Raw genomic sequence first — 18,986 nt, 5'->3', positions numbered from 1 at the left:
AATCAACTTCTTTCCTTCCAGACCGACCATCCATCGTATTTGCTGCTCGCACATAATCTTTAATCTAAAGTTATTAAATGATATTACTCACCTCACTCTCCTTCTTTCTCCTCCTTCCTTCCTTCCTTCCTTCCTTCCTTCCTTCCTTCCTTCCTTCCTTCCTTCCTTCCTTCCTTCCTTCCTTCCTTCCTTCCTTCCTTCTAACTCGTTCCAGTTGTTCAGCTTCGACCCATCAAACCCGGACTCGACTGACGACTCACTTCTGCTGCTCGTTCCAAGGTTTTTTCCTCATACGATGCTGGCTAGTGTGAAGTAATTACTGCAAATCAAATTAACACGATTCATTAATGTACATAACCAATTAACATCATCGTCTCCTACTTGATTTTGACTAGTTGATAGGGTTGTTTTTGGTCTCCCCGAAGGGAGTGGACCGATCCCAGAGGTACTGCAATACCGGGCCGATCCGCGGCAAAGGTGGAGCAAGCTCCTAGCACTTCGCCATGTTGCAAAAAATCAGTTTAATATCAAGGATCCCACATGGGGATCGTATCAGATATAAAGCTGATAAGAACAGATACTACACTTTGTACTTTGTACTACACGAGAGACGAGAGACTAGAGACGTGACGTGACGTGACGCGATGCCATGCCATGCCATGCCATGCCATGCCATGCCATGCCATGCCATGCCATGCCATGCCATGCCATTCAATGCCTTGTGATTCAATACCATGCAGTTCAATGCGATGCGATGCAATGACATGCGATTCGATGCCATGCGAGGCGAGGCGATGCATCATCTAACATAACGTGATTCCCTGGAAAACGACTCTGTTGTTGAGTGAACAACAAAGTTAAGATATAACAAGATGTAAGTAATTCGAGAAGTCTGAGTACTGTAGGTACTATTGCAAATTCATTGCTTAATATATGTGAATGTGTACGAAATCCATCCATCGCTTTTACCGGAGTATACAAATACTCACTCATTGTTGGTGTTTAGGGAGGTAAATGAAGTATTGCAAAGCTAATTACGAAACTAGCTTTCACAATGACATTTGGTGGTTGGTCGCTTTGCAAATTATAGTAGATTCTATATCAATTTTATTCGTTATTTTACGTGAATGAATGAATGAATGAATGAATGAATGAATGAATGAATGAATGAATGAATGAATGAATGAATGAATGAATGAATGAATGAATGAATGTGTGCCTGCATACATTGCCTAAATAAAATATGTAAATATACGGACGGTGGTGGCGTTTAGAGAGGTGAATGAATCATTTGAAATCTAATTAGGAAAACTAGCATTCAAATGGAGAGGGGTGAGAGTGCAGGTGCGCATTGAACTTGGGTGGGTTCTGGGTTTCGTTGACGTATATATTACAGGTGAATATGTGCATCGAATGCTCGATTGAAGTATATAAATACACATTGTTAGTGTGTATTGAGGTAAATGATGGATTGTAAAGCTAATCAAGACACTAGAATTCACTTTGAGGCTAGTGGCTGGCCGGCTGGCAAGCGTGGACGTGGCAAACGATCGTTGAGTTGCCGTGTAAGACCACGCCAAAGCAACACCTCCCTCCATCTCAAGTCGAATTTCGTCTTTATTACGCATTGGTACATTGCAGCAATGGTAAATTAAGTAGATAAACGTCTGATCTTGATGTGTGTGTGAATATAATTTCGCTGTCAAAGCCGACTAAGGAATTCCGAGTGATATACACACCACTCCACACTCACAAGGGAGAGTGAGTAAGTAATTTCGTAAAAAAAGAGAAGAGCATGCCAACAATGGGTAACTATTATAGTTAGGTTCTCGATCACAGTAAACCCGTTGATTTAGAGTTTATTTGCACAATGACCACGTCATATTAGATGCCATTTAAATACCAAATCCAGTTCTCCACTAAACGCAAACACAAGCTTAACACTATTTAACCCATCTCTACTAGCCTTTTCATAACCAACCACTAAGCTACCTAAACCAGTTTCCACACTTATATAAATAGACAAAAACTTCACCCTATATAACCTATCTCAGAAAACAAACAAAATCAATTAATATTGCACTAACTGGCAACCCCCCATTCAGAAAATCAACTTCTTTCCTTCCAGACCGACCATCCATCGTATTTGCTGCTCGCACATAATCTTTAATCTAAAGTTATTAAATGATATTACTCACCTCACTCTCCTTCTTTCTCCTCCTTCCTTCCTTCCTTCCTTCCTTCCTTCCTTCCTTCCTTCCTTCCTTCCTTCCTTCCTTCCTTCCTTCCTTCCTTCCTTCCTTCTAACTCGTTCCAGTTGTTCAGCTTCGACCCATCAAACCCGGACTCGACTGACGACTCACTTCTGCTGCTCGTTCCAAGGTTTTTTCCTCATACGATGCTGGCTAGTGTGAAGTAATTACTGCAAATCAAATTAACACGATTCATTAATGTACATAACCAATTAACATCATCGTCTCCTACTTGATTTTGACTAGTTGATAGGGTTGTTTTTGGTCTCCCCGAAGGGAGTGGACCGATCCCAGAGGTACTGCAATACCGGGCCGATCCGCGGCAAAGGTGGAGCAAGCTCCTAGCACTTCGCCATGTTGCAAAAAATCAGTTTAATATCAAGGATCCCACATGGGGATCGTATCAGATATAAAGCTGATAAGAACAGATACTACACTTTGTACTTTGTACTACACGAGAGACGAGAGACTAGAGACGTGACGTGACGTGACGCGATGCCATGCCATGCCATGCCATGCCATGCCATGCCATGCCATGCCATGCCATGCCATGCCATTCAATGCCTTGTGATTCAATACCATGCAGTTCAATGCGATGCGATGCAATGACATGCGATTCGATGCCATGCGAGGCGAGGCGATGCATCATCTAACATAACGTGATTCCCTGGAAAACGACTCTGTTGTTGAGTGAACAACAAAGTTAAGATATAACAAGATGTAAGTAATTCGAGAAGTCTGAGTACTGTAGGTACTATTGCAAATTCATTGCTTAATATATGTGAATGTGTACGAAATCCATCCATCGCTTTTACCGAGTATACAAATACTCACTCATTGTTGGTGTTTAGGGAGGTAAATGAAGTATTGCAAAGCTAATTACGAAACTAGCTTTCACAATGACATTTGGTGGTTGGTCGCTTTGCAAATTATAGTAGATTCTATATCAATTTTATTCGTTATTTTACGTGAATGAATGAATGAATGAATGAATGAATGAATGAATGAATGAATGAATGAATGAATGAATGAATGAATGTGTGCCTGCATACATTGCCTAAATAAAATATGTAAATATACGGACGGTGGTGGCGTTTAGAGAGGTGAATGAATCATTTGAAATCTAATTAGGAAACTAGCATTCAAATGGAGAGGGGTGAGAGTGCAGGTGCGCTTGAACTTGGGTGGGTTCTGGGTTTCGTTGACGTATATATTACAGGTGAATATGTGCATCGAATGCTCGATTGAAGTATATAAATACACATTGTTAGTGTGTATTGAGGTAAATGATGGATTGTAAAGCTAATCAAGACACTAGAATTCACTTTGAGGCTAGTGGCTGGCCGGCTGGCAAGCGTGGAAGTGGCAAACGATCGTTGAGTTGCCGTGTAAGACCACGCCAAAGCAACACCTCCCTCCATCTCAAGTCGAATTTCGTCTTTATTACGCATTGGTACATTGCAGCAATGGTAAATTAAGTAGATAAACGTCTGATCTTGATGTGTGTGTGAATATAATTTCGCTGTCAAAGCCGACTAAGGAATTCCGAGTGATATACACACCACTCCACACTCACAAGGGAGAGTGAGTAAGTAATTTCGTAAAAAAAGAGAAGAGCATGCCAACAATGGGTAACTATTATAGTTAGGTTCTCGATCACAGTAAACCCGTTGATTTAGAGTTTATTTGCACAATGACCACGTCATATTAGATGCCATTTAAATACCAAATCCAGTTCTCCACTAAACGCAAACACAAGCTTAACACTATTTAACCCATCTCTACTAGCCTTTTCATAACCAACCACTAAGCTACCTAAACCAGTTTCCACACTTATATAAATAGACAAAAACTTCACCCTATATAACCTATCTCAGAAAACAAACAAAATCAATTAATATTGCACTAACTGGCAACCCCCCATTCATAAAATCAACTTCTTTCCTTCCAGACCGACCATCCATCGTATTTGCTGCTCGCACATAATCTTTAATCTAAAGTTATTAAATGATATTACTCACCTCACTCTCCTTCTTTCTCCTCCTTCCTTCCTTCCTTCCTTCCTTCCTTCCTTCCTTCCTTCCTTCCTTCCTTCCTTCCTTCCTTCCTTCCTTCCTTCCTTCCTTCCTTCCTTCTAACTCGTTCCAGTTGTTCAGCTTCGACCCATCAAACCCGGACTCGACTGACGACTCACTTCTGCTGCTCGTTCCAAGGTTTTTTCCTCATACGATGCTGGCTAGTGTGAAGTAATTACTGCAAATCAAATTAACACGATTCATTAATGTACATAACCAATTAACATCATCGTCTCCTACTTGATTTTGACTAGTTGATAGGGTTGTTTTTGGTCTCCCCGAAGGGAGTGGACCGATCCCAGAGGTACTGCAATACCGGGCCGATCCGCGGCAAAGGTGGAGCAAGCTCCTAGCACTTCGCCATGTTGCAAAAAATCAGTTTAATATCAAGGATCCCACATGGGGATCGTATCAGATATAAAGCTGATAAGAACAGATACTACACTTTGTACTTTGTACTACACGAGAGACGAGAGACTAGAGACGTGACGTGACGTGACGCGATGCCATGCCATGCCATGCCATGCCATGCCATGCCATGCCATGCCATGCCATGCCATGCCATGCCATGCCATTCAATGCCTTGTGATTCAATACCATGCAGTTCAATGCGATGCGATGCAATGACATGCGATTCGATGCCATGCGAGGCGAGGCGATGCATCATCTAACATAACGTGATTCCCTGGAAAACGACTCTGTTGTTGAGTGAACAACAAAGTTAAGATATAACAAGATGTAAGTAATTCGAGAAGTCTGAGTACTGTAGGTACTATTGCAAATTCATTGCTTAATATATGTGAATGTGTACGAAATCCATCCATCGCTTTTACCGAGTATACAAATACTCACTCATTGTTGGTGTTTAGGGAGGTAAATGAAGTATTGCAAAGCTAATTACGAAACTAGCTTTCACAATGACATTTGGTGGTTGGTCGCTTTGCAAATTATAGTAGATTCTATATCAATTTTATTCGTTATTTTACGTGAATGAATGAATGAATGAATGAATGAATGAATGAATGAATGAATGAATGAATGAATGAATGAATGAATGTGTGCCTGCATACATTGCCTAAATAAAATATGTAAATATACGGACGGTGGTGGCGTTTAGAGAGGTGAATGAATCATTTGAAATCTAATTAGGAAACTAGCATTCAAATGGAGAGGGGTGAGAGTGCAGGTGCGCTTGAACTTGGGTGGGTTCTGGGTTTCGTTGACGTATATATTACAGGTGAATATGTGCATCGAATGCTCGATTGAAGTATATAAATACACATTGTTAGTGTGTATTGAGGTAAATGATGGATTGTAAAGCTAATCAAGACACTAGAATTCACTTTGAGGCTAGTGGCTGGCCGGCTGGCAAGCGTGGAAGTGGCAAACGATCGTTGAGTTGCCGTGTAAGACCACGCCAAAGCAACACCTCCCTCCATCTCAAGTCGAATTTCGTCTTTATTACGCATTGGTACATTGCAGCAATGGTAAATTAAGTAGATAAACGTCTGATCTTGATGTGTGTGTGAATATAATTTCGCTGTCAAAGCCGACTAAGGAATTCCGAGTGATATACACACCACTCCACACTCACAAGGGAGAGTGAGTAAGTAATTTCGTAAAAAAAGAGAAGAGCATGCCAACAATGGGTAACTATTATAGTTAGGTTCTCGATCACAGTAAACCCGTTGATTTAGAGTTTATTTGCACAATGACCACGTCATATTAGATGCCATTTAAATACCAAATCCAGTTCTCCACTAAACGCAAACACAAGCTTAACACTATTTAACCCATCTCTACTAGCCTTTTCATAACCAACCACTAAGCTACCTAAACCAGTTTCCACACTTATATAAATAGACAAAAACTTCACCCTATATAACCTATCTCAGAAAACAAACAAAATCAATTAATATTGCACTAACTGGCAACCCCCCATTCATAAAATCAACTTCTTTCCTTCCAGACCGACCATCCATCGTATTTGCTGCTCGCACATAATCTTTAATCTAAAGTTATTAAATGATATTACTCACCTCACTCTCCTTCTTTCTCCTCCTTCCTTCCTTCCTTCCTTCCTTCCTTCCTTCCTTCCTTCCTTCCTTCCTTCCTTCCTTCCTTCCTTCCTTCCTTCCCTTCCTTCCTTCTAACTCGTTCCAGTTGTTCAGCTTCGACCCATCAAACCCGGACTCGACTGACGACTCACTTCTGCTGCTCGTTCCAAGGTTTTTTCCTCATACGATGCTGGCTAGTGTGAAGTAATTACTGCAAATCAAATTAACACGATTCATTAATGTACATAACCAATTAACATCATCGTCTCCTACTTGATTTTGACTAGTTGATAGGGTTGTTTTTGGTCTCCCCGAAGGGAGTGGACCGATCCCAGAGGTACTGCAATACCGGGCCGATCCGCGGCAAAGGTGGAGCAAGCTCCTAGCACTTCGCCATGTTGCAAAAAATCAGTTTAATATCAAGGATCCCACATGGGGATCGTATCAGATATAAAGCTGATAAGAACAGATACTACACTTTGTACTTTGTACTACACGAGAGACGAGAGACTAGAGACGTGACGTGACGTGACGCGATGCCATGCCATGCCATGCCATGCCATGCCATGCCATGCCATGCCATGCCATGCCATGCCATGCCATTCAATGCCTTGTGATTCAATACCATGCAGTTCAATGCGATGCGATGCAATGACATGCGATTCGATGCCATGCGAGGCGAGGCGATGCATCATCTAACATAACGTGATTCCCTGGAAAACGACTCTGTTGTTGAGTGAACAACAAAGTTAAGATATAACAAGATGTAAGTAATTCGAGAAGTCTGAGTACTGTAGGTACTATTGCAAATTCATTGCTTAATATATGTGAATGTGTACGAAATCCATCCATCGCTTTTACCGAGTATACAAATACTCACTCATTGTTGGTGTTTAGGGAGGTAAATGAAGTATTGCAAAGCTAATTACGAAACTAGCTTTCACAATGACATTTGGTGGTTGGTCGCTTTGCAAATTATAGTAGATTCTATATCAATTTTATTCGTTATTTTACGTGAATGAATGAATGAATGAATGAATGAATGAATGAATGAATGAATGAATGAATGAATGAATGAATGAATGAATGAATGAATGAATGTGTGCCTGCATACATTGCCTAAATAAAATATGTAAATATACGGACGGTGGTGGCGTTTAGAGAGGTGAATGAATCATTTGAAATCTAATTAGGAAACTAGCATTCAAATGGAGAGGGGTGAGAGTGCAGGTGCGCTTGAACTTGGGTGGGTTCTGGGTTTCGTTGACGTATATATTACAGGTGAATATGTGCATCGAATGCTCGATTGAAGTATATAAATACACATTGTTAGTGTGTATTGAGGTAAATGATGGATTGTAAAGCTAATCAAGACACTAGAATTCACTTTGAGGCTAGTGGCTGGCCGGCTGGCAAGCGTGGAAGTGGCAAACGATCGTTGAGTTGCCGTGTAAGACCACGCCAAAGCAACACCTCCCTCCATCTCAAGTCGAATTTCGTCTTTATTACGCATTGGTACATTGCAGCAATGGTAAATTAAGTAGATAAACGTCTGATCTTGATGTGTGTGTGAATATAATTTCGCTGTCAAAGCCGACTAAGGAATTCCGAGTGATATACACACCACTCCACACTCACAAGGGAGAGTGAGTAAGTAATTTCGTAAAAAAAGAGAAGAGCATGCCAACAATGGGTAACTATTATAGTTAGGTTCTCGATCACAGTAAACCCGTTGATTTAGAGTTTATTTGCACAATGACCACGTCATATTAGATGCCATTTAAATACCAAATCCAGTTCTCCACTAAACGCAAACACAAGCTTAACACTATTTAACCCATCTCTACTAGCCTTTTCATAACCAACCACTAAGCTACCTAAACCAGTTTCCACACTTATATAAATAGACAAAAACTTCACCCTATATAACCTATCTCAGAAAACAAACAAAATCAATTAATATTGCACTAACTGGCAACCCCCCATTCATAAAATCAACTTCTTTCCTTCCAGACCGACCATCCATCGTATTTGCTGCTCGCACATAATCTTTAATCTAAAGTTATTAAATGATATTACTCACCTCACTCTCCTTCTTTCTCCTTCCTTCCTTCCTTCCTTCCTTCCTTCCTTCCTTCCTTCCTTCCTTCCTTCCTTCCTTCCTTCCTTCCTTCCTTCCTTCCTTCCTTCTAACTCGTTCCAGTTGTTCAGCTTCGACCCATCAAACCCGGACTCGACTGACGACTCACTTCTGCTGCTCGTTCCAAGGTTTTTTCCTCATACGATGCTGGCTAGTGTGAAGTAATTACTGCAAATCAAATTAACACGATTCATTAATGTACATAACCAATTAACATCATCGTCTCCTACTTGATTTTGACTAGTTGATAGGGTTGTTTTTGGTCTCCCCGAAGGGAGTGGACCGATCCCAGAGGTACTGCAATACCGGGCCGATCCGCGGCAAAGGTGGAGCAAGCTCCTAGCACTTCGCCATGTTGCAAAAAATCAGTTTAATATCAAGGATCCCACATGGGGATCGTATCAGATATAAAGCTGATAAGAACAGATACTACACTTTGTACTTTGTACTACACGAGAGACGAGAGACTAGAGACGTGACGTGACGTGACGCGATGCCATGCCATGCCATGCCATGCCATGCCATGCCATGCCATGCCATGCCATGCCATGCCATGCCATTCAATGCCTTGTGATTCAATACCATGCAGTTCAATGCGATGCGATGCAATGACATGCGATTCGATGCCATGCGAGGCGAGGCGATGCATCATCTAACATAACGTGATTCCCTGGAAAACGACTCTGTTGTTGAGTGAACAACAAAGTTAAGATATAACAAGATGTAAGTAATTCGAGAAGTCTGAGTACTGTAGGTACTATTGCAAATTCATTGCTTAATATATGTGAATGTGTACGAAATCCATCCATCGCTTTTACCGAGTATACAAATACTCACTCATTGTTGGTGTTTAGGGAGGTAAATGAAGTATTGCAAAGCTAATTACGAAACTAGCTTTCACAATGACATTTGGTGGTTGGTCGCTTTGCAAATTATAGTAGATTCTATATCAATTTTATTCGTTATTTTACGTGAATGAATGAATGAATGAATGAATGAATGAATGAATGAATGAATGAATGAATGAATGAATGAATGAATGTGTGCCTGCATACATTGCCTAAATAAAATATGTAAATATACGGACGGTGGTGGCGTTTAGAGAGGTGAATGAATCATTTGAAATCTAATTAGGAAACTAGCATTCAAATGGAGAGGGGTGAGAGTGCAGGTGCGCTTGAACTTGGGTGGGTTCTGGGTTTCGTTGACGTATATATTACAGGTGAATATGTGCATCGAATGCTCGATTGAAGTATATAAATACACATTGTTAGTGTGTATTGAGGTAAATGATGGATTGTAAAGCTAATCAAGACACTAGAATTCACTTTGAGGCTAGTGGCTGGCCGGCTGGCAAGCGTGGAAGTGGCAAACGATCGTTGAGTTGCCGTGTAAGACCACGCCAAAGCAACACCTCCCTCCATCTCAAGTCGAATTTCGTCTTTATTACGCATTGGTACATTGCAGCAATGGTAAATTAAGTAGATAAACGTCTGATCTTGATGTGTGTGTGAATATAATTTCGCTGTCAAAGCCGACTAAGGAATTCCGAGTGATATACACACCACTCCACACTCACAAGGGAGAGTGAGTAAGTAATTTCGTAAAAAAAGAGAAGAGCATGCCAACAATGGGTAACTATTATAGTTAGGTTCTCGATCACAGTAAACCCGTTGATTTAGAGTTTATTTGCACAATGACCACGTCATATTAGATGCCATTTAAATACCAAATCCAGTTCTCCACTAAACGCAAACACAAGCTTAACACTATTTAACCCATCTCTACTAGCCTTTTCATAACCAACCACTAAGCTACCTAAACCAGTTTCCACACTTATATAAATAGACAAAAACTTCACCCTATATAACCTATCTCAGAAAACAAACAAAATCAATTAATATTGCACTAACTGGCAACCCCCCATTCATAAAATCAACTTCTTTCCTTCCAGACCGACCATCCATCGTATTTGCTGCTCGCACATAATCTTTAATCTAAAGTTATTAAATGATATTACTCACCTCACTCTCCTTCTTTCTCCTCCTTCCTTCCTTCCTTCCTTCCTTCCTTCCTTCCTTCCTTCCTTCCTTCCTTCCTTCCTTCCTTCCTTCCTTCCTTCCTTCCTTCTAACTCGTTCCAGTTGTTCAGCTTCGACCCATCAAACCCGGACTCGACTGACGACTCACTTCTGCTGCTCGTTCCAAGGTTTTTTCCTCATACGATGCTGGCTAGTGTGAAGTAATTACTGCAAATCAAATTAACACGATTCATTAATGTACATAACCAATTAACATCATCGTCTCCTACTTGATTTTGACTAGTTGATAGGGTTGTTTTTGGTCTCCCCGAAGGGAGTGGACCGATCCCAGAGGTACTGCAATACCGGGCCGATCCGCGGCAAAGGTGGAGCAAGCTCCTAGCACTTCGCCATGTTGCAAAAAATCAGTTTAATATCAAGGATCCCACATGGGGATCGTATCAGATATAAAGCTGATAAGAACAGATACTACACTTTGTACTTTGTACTACACGAGAGACGAGAGACTAGAGACGTGACGTGACGTGACGCGATGCCATGCCATGCCATGCCATGCCATGCCATGCCATGCCATGCCATGCCATGCCATGCCATGCCATTCAATGCCTTGTGATTCAATACCATGCAGTTCAATGCGATGCGATGCAATGACATGCGATTCGATGCCATGCGAGGCGAGGCGATGCATCATCTAACATAACGTGATTCCCTGGAAAACGACTCTGTTGTTGAGTGAACAACAAAGTTAAGATATAACAAGATGTAAGTAATTCGAGAAGTCTGAGTACTGTAGGTACTATTGCAAATTCATTGCTTAATATATGTGAATGTGTACGAAATCCATCCATCGCTTTTACCGAGTATACAAATACTCACTCATTGTTGGTGTTTAGGGAGGTAAATGAAGTATTGCAAAGCTAATTACGAAACTAGCTTTCACAATGACATTTGGTGGTTGGTCGCTTTGCAAATTATAGTAGATTCTATATCAATTTTATTCGTTATTTTACGTGAATGAATGAATGAATGAATGAATGAATGAATGAATGAATGAATGAATGAATGAATGAATGAATGAATGTGTGCCTGCATACATTGCCTAAATAAAATATGTAAATATACGGACGGTGGTGGCGTTTAGAGAGGTGAATGAATCATTTGAAATCTAATTAGGAAACTAGCATTCAAATGGAGAGGGGTGAGAGTGCAGGTGCGCTTGAACTTGGGTGGGTTCTGGGTTTCGTTGACGTATATATTACAGGTGAATATGTGCATCGAATGCTCGATTGAAGTATATAAATACACATTGTTAGTGTGTATTGAGGTAAATGATGGATTGTAAAGCTAATCAAGACACTAGAATTCACTTTGAGGCTAGTGGCTGGCCGGCTGGCAAGCGTGGAAGTGGCAAACGATCGTTGAGTTGCCGTGTAAGACCACGCCAAAGCAACACCTCCCTCCATCTCAAGTCGAATTTCGTCTTTATTACGCATTGGTACATTGCAGCAATGGTAAATTAAGTAGATAAACGTCTGATCTTGATGTGTGTGTGAATATAATTTCGCTGTCAAAGCCGACTAAGGAATTCCGAGTGATATACACACCACTCCACACTCACAAGGGAGAGTGAGTAAGTAATTTCGTAAAAAAAGAGAAGAGCATGCCAACAATGGGTAACTATTATAGTTAGGTTCTCGATCACAGTAAACCCGTTGATTTAGAGTTTATTTGCACAATGACCACGTCATATTAGATGCCATTTAAATACCAAATCCAGTTCTCCACTAAACGCAAACACAAGCTTAACACTATTTAACCCATCTCTACTAGCCTTTTCATAACCAACCACTAAGCTACCTAAACCAGTTTCCACACTTATATAAATAGACAAAAACTTCACCCTATATAACCTATCTCAGAAAACAAACAAAATCAATTAATATTGCACTAACTGGCAACCCCCCATTCATAAAATCAACTTCTTTCCTTCCAGACCGACCATCCATCGTATTTGCTGCTCGCACATAATCTTTAATCTAAAGTTATTAAATGATATTACTCACCTCACTCTCCTTCTTTCTCCTCCTTCCTTCCTTCCTTCCTTCCTTCCTTCCTTCCTTCCTTCCTTCCTTCCTTCCTTCCTTCCTTCCTTCCTTCCTTCCTTCCTTCCTTCCTTCCTTCTAACTCGTTCCAGTTGTTCAGCTTCGACCCATCAAACCCGGACTCGACTGACGACTCACTTCTGCTGCTCGTTCCAAGGTTTTTTCCTCATACGATGCTGGCTAGTGTGAAGTAATTACTGCAAATCAAATTAACACGATTCATTAATGTACATAACCAATTAACATCATCGTCTCCTACTTGATTTTGACTAGTTGATAGGGTTGTTTTTGGTCTCCCCGAAGGGAGTGGACCGATCCCAGAGGTACTGCAATACCGGGCCGATCCGCGGCAAAGGTGGAGCAAGCTCCTAGCACTTCGCCATGTTGCAAAAAATCAGTTTAATATCAAGGATCCCACATGGGGATCGTATCAGATATAAAGCTGATAAGAACAGATACTACACTTTGTACTTTGTACTACACGAGAGACGAGAGACTAGAGACGTGACGTGACGTGACGCGATGCCATGCCATGCCATGCCATGCCATGCCATGCCATGCCATGCCATGCCATGCCATGCCATGCCATTCAATGCCTTGTGATTCAATACCATGCAGTTCAATGCGATGCGATGCAATGACATGCGATTCGATGCCATGCGAGGCGAGGCGATGCATCATCTAACATAACGTGATTCCCTGGAAAACGACTCTGTTGTTGAGTGAACAACAAAGTTAAGATATAACAAGATGTAAGTAATTCGAGAAGTCTGAGTACTGTAGGTACTATTGCAAATTCATTGCTTAATATATGTGAATGTGTACGAAATCCATCCATCGCTTTTACCGAGTATACAAATACTCACTCATTGTTGGTGTTTAGGGAGGTAAATGAAGTATTGCAAAGCTAATTACGAAACTAGCTTTCACAATGACATTTGGTGGTTGGTCGCTTTGCAAATTATAGTAGATTCTATATCAATTTTATTCGTTATTTTACGTGAATGAATGAATGAATGAATGAATGAATGAATGAATGAATGAATGAATGAATGAATGAATGAATGAATGAATGAATGAATGAATGTGTGCCTGCATACATTGCCTAAATAAAATATGTAAATATACGGACGGTGGTGGCGTTTAGAGAGGTGAATGAATCATTTGAAATCTAATTAGGAAACTAGCATTCAAATGGAGAGGGGTGAGAGTGCAGGTGCGCTTGAACTTGGGTGGGTTCTGGGTTTCGTTGACGTATATATTACAGGTGAATATGTGCATCGAATGCTCGATTGAAGTATATAAATACACATTGTTAGTGTGTATTGAGGTAAATGATGGATTGTAAAGCTAATCAAGACACTAGAATTCACTTTGAGGCTAGTGGCTGGCCGGCTGGCAAGCGTGGAAGTGGCAAACGATCGTTGAGTTGCCGTGTAAGACCACGCCAAAGCAACACCTCCCTCCATCTCAAGTCGAATTTCGTCTTTATTACGCATTGGTACATTGCAGCAATGGTAAATTAAGTAGATAAACGTCTGATCTTGATGTGTGTGTGAATATAATTTCGCTGTCAAAGCCGACTAAGGAATTCCGAGTGATATACACACCACTCCACACTCACAAGGGAGAGTGAGTAAGTAATTTCGTAAAAAAAGAGAAGAGCATGCCAACAATGGGTAACTATTATAGTTAGGTTCTCGATCACAGTAAACCCGTTGATTTAGAGTTTATTTGCACAATGACCACGTCATATTAGATGCCATTTAAATACCAAATCCAGTTCTCCACTAAACGCAAACACAAGCTTAACACTATTTAACCCATCTCTACTAGCCTTTTCATAACCAACCACTAAGCTACCTAAACCAGTTTCCACACTTATATAAATAGACAAAAACTTCACCCTATATAACCTATCTCAGAAAACAAACAAAATCAATTAATATTGCACTAACTGGCAACCCCCCATTCATAAAATCAACTTCTTTCCTTCCAGACCGACCATCCATCGTATTTGCTGCTCGCACATAATCTTTAATCTAAAGTTATTAAATGATATTACTCACCTCACTCTCCTTCTTTCTCCTCCTTCCTTCCTTCCTTCCTTCCTTCCTTCCTTCCTTCCTTCCTTCCTTCCTTCCTTCCTTCCTTCCTTCCTTCCTTCCTTCTAACTCGTTCCAGTTGTTCAGCTTCGACCCATCAAACCCGGACTCGACTGACGACTCACTTCTGCTGCTCGTTCCAAGGTTTTTTCCTCATACGATGCTGGCTAGTGTGAAGTAATTACTGCAAATCAAATTAACACGATTCATTAATGTACATAACCAATTAACATCATCGTCTCCTACTTGATTTTGACTAGTTGATAGGGTTGTTTTTGGTCTCCCCGAAGGGAGTGGACCGATCCCAGAGGTACTGCAATACCGGGCCGATCCGCGGCAAAGGTGGAGCAAGCTCCTAGCACTTCGCCATGTTGCAAAAAATCAGTTTAATATCAAGGATCCCACATGGGGATCGTATCAGATATAAAGCTGATAAGAACAGATACTACACTTTGTACTTTGTACTACACGAGAGACGAGAGACTAGAGACGTGACGTGACGTGACGCGATGCCATGCCATGCCATGCCATGCCATGCCATGCCATGCCATGCCATGCCATGCCATGCCATGCCATTCAATGCCTTGTGATTCAATACCATGCAGTTCAATGCGATGCGATGCAATGACATGCGATTCGATGCCATGCGAGGCGAGGCGATGCATCATCTAACATAACGTGATTCCCTGGAAAACGACTCTGTTGTTGAGTGAACAACAAAGTTAAGATATAACAAGATGTAAGTAATTCGAGAAGTCTGAGTACTGTAGGTACTATTGCAAATTCATTGCTTAATATATGTGAATGTGTACGAAATCCATCCATCGCTTTTACCGAGTATACAAATACTCACTCATTGTTGGTGTTTAGGGAGGTAAATGAAGTATTGCAAAGCTAATTACGAAACTAGCTTTCACAATGACATTTGGTGGTTGGTCGCTTTGCAAATTATAGTAGATTCTATATCAATTTTATTCGTTATTTTACGTGAATGAATGAATGAATGAATGAATGAATGAATGAATGAATGAATGAATGAATGAATGAATGAATGAATGTGTGCCTGCATACATTGCCTAAATAAAATATGTAAATATACGGACGGTGGTGGCGTTTAGAGAGGTGAATGAATCATTTGAAATCTAATTAGGAAACTAGCATTCAAATGGAGAGGGGTGAGAGTGCAGGTGCGCTTGAACTTGGGTGGGTTCTGGGTTTCGTTGACGTATATATTACAGGTGAATATGTGCATCGAATGCTCGATTGAAGTATATAAATACACATTGTTAGTGTGTATTGAGGTAAATGATGGATTGTAAAGCTAATCAAGACACTAGAATTCACTTTGAGGCTAGTGGCTGGCCGGCTGGCAAGCGTGGAAGTGGCAAACGATCGTTGAGTTGCCGTGTAAGACCACGCCAAAGCAACACCTCCCTCCATCTCAAGTCGAATTTCGTCTTTATTACGCATTGGTACATTGCAGCAATGGTAAATTAAGTAGATAAACGTCTGATCTTGATGTGTGTGTGAATATAATTTCGCTGTCAAAGCCGACTAAGGAATTCCGAGTGATATACACACCACTCCACACTCACAAGGGAGAGTGAGTAAGTAATTTCGTAAAAAAAGAGAAGAGCATGCCAACAATGGGTAACTATTATAGTTAGGTTCTCGATCACAGTAAACCCGTTGATTTAGAGTTTATTTGCACAATGACCACGTCATATTAGATGCCATTTAAATACCAAATCCAGTTCTCCACTAAACGCAAACACAAGCTTAACACTATTTAACCCATCTCTACTAGCCTTTTCATAACCAACCACTAAGCTACCTAAACCAGTTTCCACACTTATATAAATAGACAAAAACTTCACCCTATATAACCTATCTCAGAAAACAAACAAAATCAATTAATATTGCACTAACTGGCAACCCCCCATTCATAAAATCAACTTCTTTCCTTCCAGACCGACCATCCATCGTATTTGCTGCTCGCACATAATCTTTAATCTAAAGTTATTAAATGATATTACTCACCTCACTCTCCTTCTTTCTCTCCTTCCTTCCTTCCTTCCTTCCTTCTTCCTTCCTTCCTTCCTTCCTTCCTTCTTCCTCCTTCCTTCCTTCCTTCCTTCCTTCTAACTCGTTCCAGTTGTTCAGCTTCGACCCATCAAACCCGGACTCGACTGACGACTCACTTCTGCTGCTCGTTCCAAGGTTTTTTCCTCATACGATGCTGGCTAGTGTGAAGTAATTACTGCAAATCAAATTAACACGATTCATTAATGTACATAACCAATTAACATCATCGTCTCCTACTTGATTTTGACTAGTTGATAGGGTTGTTTTGGTCTCCCCGAAGGGAGTGGACCGATCCCAGAGGTACTGCAATACCGGGCCGATCCGCGGCAAAGGTGGAGCAAGCTCTAGCACTTCGCCATGTTGCAAAAAATCAGTTTAATATCAAGGATCCCACATGGGATCGTATCAGATATAAAGCTGATAAGAACAGATACTACACTTTGTACTTTGTACTACACGAGAGACGAGAGACTAGAGACGTGACGTGACGTGACGCGATGCCATGCCATGCCATGCCATGCCATGCCATGCCATGCCATGCCATGCCATGCCATGCCATGCCATTCAATGCCTTGTGATTCAATACCATGCAGTTCAATGCGATGCGATGCAATGACATGCGATTCGATGCCATGCGAGGCGAGGCGATGCATCATCTAACATAACGTGATTCCCTGGAAAACGACTCTGTTGTTGAGTGAACAACAAAGTTAAGATATAACAAGATGTAAGTAATTCGAGAAGTCTGAGTACTGTAGGTACTATTGCAAATTCATTGCTTAATATATGTGAATGTGTACGAAATCCATCCATCGCTTTTACCGAGTATACAAATACTCACTCATTGTTGGTGTTTAGGGAGGTAAATGAAGTATTGCAAAGCTAATTACGAAACTAGCTTTCACAATGACATTTGGTGGTGGTCGCTTTGCAAATTATAGTAGATTCTATATCAATTTTATTCGTTATTTTACGAATGAATGAATGAATGAATGAATGAATGAATGAATGAATGAATGAATGAATGAATGAATGAATGAATGAATGAATGTGTGCCTGCATACATTGCCTAAATAAAATATGTAAATATACGGACGGTGGTGGCGTTTAGAGAGGTGAATGAATCATTTGAAATCTAATTAGGAAACTAGCATTCAAATGGAGAGGGGTGAGAGTGCAGGTGCGCTTGAACTTGGGTGGGTTGGGTTTCGTTGACGTATATATTACAGGTGAATATGTGCATCGAATGCTCGATTGAAGTATATAAATACACATTGTTAGTGTGTATTGAGGTAAATGATGGATTGTAAAGCTAATCAAGACACTAGAATTCACTTTGAGGCTAGTGGCTGGCCGGCTGGCAAGCGTGGAAGTGGCAAACGATCGTTGAGTTGCGTGTAAGACCACGCCAAAGCAACACCTCCCTCCATCTCAAGTCGAATTTCGTCTTTATTACGCATTGGTACATTGCAGCAATGGTAAATTAAGTAGATAAACGTCTGATCTTGATGTGTGTGTGAATATAATTTCGCTGTCAAAGCCGACTAAGGAATTCCGAGTGATATACACACCACTCCACACTCACAAGGGAGAGTGAGTAAGTAATTTCGTAAAAAAAGAGAAGAGCATGCCAACAATGGGTAACTATTATAGTTAGGTTCTCGATCACAGTAAACCCGTTGATTTAGAGTTTATTGCACAATGACCACGTCATATTAGATGCCATTTAAATACCAAATCCAGTTCTCCACTAAACGCAAACACAAGCTTAACACTATTTAACCCATCTCTACTAGCCTTTTCATAACCAACCACTAAGCTACCTAAAACCAGTTTCCACACTTATATAAATAGACAAAAACTTCACCCTATATAACCTATCTCAAAAACAAACAAAATCAATTAATATTGCACTAACTGGCAACCCCCCATTCATAAAATCAACTTCTTTCCTTCCAGACCGACCATCCATCGTATTTGCTGCTCGCACATAATCTTTAATCTAAAGTTATTAAATGATATTATCACCTCACTCTCCTTCTTTCTCCTCCTTCCTTCTTCCTTCCTTCCTTCCTTCCTTCCTTCCTTCCTTCCTTCCTTCCTTCCTTCCTTCCTTCCTTCCTTCCTTC

At 40.7% G+C, this 18,986-nt stretch overlaps 9 non-coding genes across 9 annotated transcripts; all 9 read right to left on the bottom strand.

Annotated features, from left to right (window-relative positions):
* Window positions 1-423: 423 nt before the first annotated feature.
* LOC138361266 (U2 spliceosomal RNA) lies at window positions 424-615 on the bottom strand. Its single transcript, XR_011226890.1, has one exon. It is a non-coding gene; the product is annotated as a U2 spliceosomal RNA (small nuclear RNA).
* A 1,911-nt stretch (window positions 616-2,526) lies between these two features.
* LOC138361265 (U2 spliceosomal RNA) lies at window positions 2,527-2,718 on the bottom strand. Its single transcript, XR_011226889.1, has one exon. It is a non-coding gene; the product is annotated as a U2 spliceosomal RNA (small nuclear RNA).
* A 1,891-nt stretch (window positions 2,719-4,609) lies between these two features.
* LOC138361264 (U2 spliceosomal RNA) lies at window positions 4,610-4,801 on the bottom strand. Its single transcript, XR_011226888.1, has one exon. It is a non-coding gene; the product is annotated as a U2 spliceosomal RNA (small nuclear RNA).
* A 1,898-nt stretch (window positions 4,802-6,699) lies between these two features.
* Window positions 6,700-6,891, bottom strand: LOC138361271 (U2 spliceosomal RNA). The gene has a single exon (XR_011226895.1). It is a non-coding gene; the product is annotated as a U2 spliceosomal RNA (small nuclear RNA).
* A 1,905-nt stretch (window positions 6,892-8,796) lies between these two features.
* LOC138361270 (U2 spliceosomal RNA) lies at window positions 8,797-8,988 on the bottom strand. Its single transcript, XR_011226894.1, has one exon. It is a non-coding gene; the product is annotated as a U2 spliceosomal RNA (small nuclear RNA).
* A 1,888-nt stretch (window positions 8,989-10,876) lies between these two features.
* On the bottom strand, window positions 10,877-11,068 carry LOC138361269 (U2 spliceosomal RNA). The gene has a single exon (XR_011226893.1). It is a non-coding gene; the product is annotated as a U2 spliceosomal RNA (small nuclear RNA).
* A 1,900-nt stretch (window positions 11,069-12,968) lies between these two features.
* On the bottom strand, window positions 12,969-13,160 carry LOC138361268 (U2 spliceosomal RNA). Its single transcript, XR_011226892.1, has one exon. It is a non-coding gene; the product is annotated as a U2 spliceosomal RNA (small nuclear RNA).
* A 1,900-nt stretch (window positions 13,161-15,060) lies between these two features.
* On the bottom strand, window positions 15,061-15,252 carry LOC138361263 (U2 spliceosomal RNA). Its single transcript, XR_011226887.1, has one exon. It is a non-coding gene; the product is annotated as a U2 spliceosomal RNA (small nuclear RNA).
* Window positions 15,253-17,135: 1,883 nt separating this feature from the next.
* LOC138361267 (U2 spliceosomal RNA) lies at window positions 17,136-17,325 on the bottom strand. Its single transcript, XR_011226891.1, has one exon. It is a non-coding gene; the product is annotated as a U2 spliceosomal RNA (small nuclear RNA).
* Window positions 17,326-18,986: the final 1,661 nt, after the last annotated feature.

The sequence above is a fragment of the Procambarus clarkii genome, unplaced genomic scaffold (genome assembly GCF_040958095.1).
Source record: "Procambarus clarkii isolate CNS0578487 unplaced genomic scaffold, FALCON_Pclarkii_2.0 HiC_scaffold_271, whole genome shotgun sequence".
Taxonomy (NCBI): domain Eukaryota; kingdom Metazoa; phylum Arthropoda; class Malacostraca; order Decapoda; family Cambaridae; genus Procambarus; species Procambarus clarkii.
The sequence above is the reverse complement of the archived record's forward strand: the minus strand, read 5'-3'. Positions and strand labels throughout refer to the sequence as shown.